Consider the following 2,500-nt stretch of genomic DNA (forward strand, 5'->3'; position numbering starts at 1 on the left):
CAATTTTTCATAATCTTTATCAATATTATTACTTTTAACCACAATCTTGACTATGTCATCTGATGAATTTGCCAATCTATGCAATCGTCTAGCTTGAATACTTGGGATTAACCCAGCCAATCGGGTTAATCCTAAACCGCCATCTTTTGAACTGGAATACAAGATGCCATCACAGGTACAAGGTGGGAGATGTAACCATTTTTTTACCCTATTTCGAATCATTAAATCCATTTCTTCCAAATTAGTAGATTTTACATTCGCCTGGTCTGCTAAGTAGATCAGTCTGGACACCGTGTATACTTTTAATATATCCAATTTTTGAAATGGTTTCAAAGGGGCTCTTTCTATACGATTGAGCCAAATTTCTAACTTTTTCTGTAATTCAGGCTTAGCTATCCCCACCCAAGGGTCAATTTGAAGGCCAAGATATTTCTCTGACTGGCCAGGGTGGATCATATTTAAAGGAGTACCACTTACAAGCCATGGAAGACAATCATTGATGGTATATGAATCTTTAGTTGGTTGTACAAGAAAACCATGGCATTTTTCACCTTGAGTTTTTAATCCAGTTAAATCACAAAATGCTTCCAAAATTTTAATATTCTTCTCCATTCCTTCGTGAGAGCTACTTAGCAACACCAGATCGTCTGCAAAAGCCAAAGTAGTTATTTTACCCTTCTCATATGAAAATCCCTCCCCACACTCTTCCAATTTGCATAATAAAGGATCAATACATAAATTAAATAGAATTGGTGACATGGGGTCGCCCTGTTTCACACCAGTTTTTATCCCTATTGCTTCCGTCTCCCCTTCCTTAGTTTTAATTGTAGTGTAAATGTTCTCATAAAAGTCCTTAATTAAACTTATTATATGATCGTCCAAACCCTTCTGTTTCAACACTTCTAAAATATGAGTATGACTTACAGAATCAAAAGCTTTAGCCAAATCAACAAAAACAACTCCAAGGGATTTCTTTTGATTTTTTGCACTCCTAATTAATAATTGTAGTAATTTTAAATTTTCCGCACATCCTGAAGATCTAATAAAACCTCTTTGTCTAGGATTAATAGGACACGCCTTTGCCAACCTCGCAGTTAAGATTCTAGAGTAGAGCCTCAGAATGATGGAACCAATAGTAATTGGCCGCCAGTTGTTAATGTCATTTTGGCGTTCGGGCGCTGATGACTTTGGTATTAAAATTGTTCGACATTCTCTCATCACATCCGGAATCTTACCAGTCAATAGCCACAAATTAAACAGTTCTTTAATCTCTTCACAATTTGGGTCCATTTTAAGTAAGGCCTTCAAGTTAATCCCATCAGGACCAGGTGCTGATTTCTTATTCATTTCCTTGATATTCTTACGGATCTCTTTCTCTGTAATCATTTCTTTAAAAGCCGAATTAATTGCCCGTCCTATAGATTGAAATGCTCCAAGTCCTTGAAATATGTTCTGAGACTCCCACCTAGATCTAAAGGTGTTACTAATTTCTTCCAAGGGAATGGTACATTGTGCAGAGTCTTTCTCGTCCAAAATGATGTTAGCCAGCTTTTCTCGATCTAGTCGAAAAAGGCGTTGAAAACGGAGAAATTCTCCACGCTTTTTAGCTCTTCTTTTCATCCATTCCTTCTTTGTTTTCTTTTGCTGCGGGTTGCATTGGCTCTTCTTTAGTGTTTTGCGCTCAACTATTTTGTCAAACAAATACAAATATTCGTCCTTTACTACTTCATTAAGTATTTTTAATGGGTCTTTTTCACCTTCTATTATTTCTTTATACGTGTTTTTAAGAATAGGCAGCTTCCCCGATGCAATTTTTTCTCTAATAGTCTTTTTATAGTGGGTTAACAACTCCCCCTCCCCCGATGACGGGATCTCAATCTCCTCCTTTAATTTCTTAATTTCCTCTGGTGTTTTCTCTTCTTCCTGCATCAAAGTTCCTTTTAACTGTCTTCTTTTATCACTAATCTGTTTTGCTGTCTTAGTTGTCAATTTCTCAGCGATCAATTTGTTAATATTTCTCCTCCCTTCAAATTCTTGGCATAGTTTTTGTAGAATTTCCGTCTCCTCTTCAGACCAAATTTGCTTATGTGCACCTCGTTTGGAGATCTCTTTAGGGCGAGACGCTTCAATTCTTTCCTTATTTCTCAAAATTGGGTGAACTAATCTTTTATGTTGTCCCAAGCCAATTTTTGTCTTAAACGACTTCTTACATTCTTCACAGGTAAACCCCTCTGTTTGGATAGCCTCTTGAACTCCTTTGCATTTCGGGATGTGGCATGAGATACTATGATGTTTCTCATTTGTCTTCCCACAACGGGAACATTGGAAAATGATCTTCTTTTTCCCATGGACTCTCTTTAGATGGTCAATCAAACTCGTCATATTGCCTGTCCGAGTGGTACAGCATGGACATATTAGATGGTCACCTGGCATTCTCACCACAGGAGTCCCAGGACAAGTGTCAGCTGTATTCTCCAACTCGGACGATCCAGTAAGGGAT

The 2,500-nt window shown here is 37.6% G+C and overlaps 1 pseudogene; it reads right to left on the reverse strand.

Moving 5' to 3' along the window:
- LOC137460033 (28S ribosomal RNA) overlaps nt 1–2,500 on the reverse strand; it is an 8,453-nt pseudogene that overhangs the window by 2,401 nt on the left and 3,552 nt on the right.

Source organism: Melanerpes formicivorus, unplaced genomic scaffold, assembly GCF_026170545.1.
Source record: "Melanerpes formicivorus ecotype bairdi unplaced genomic scaffold, bMelFor1.0.p_v2 SCAF_490, whole genome shotgun sequence".
Taxonomy (NCBI): Eukaryota; Metazoa; Chordata; class Aves; order Piciformes; family Picidae; genus Melanerpes; species Melanerpes formicivorus.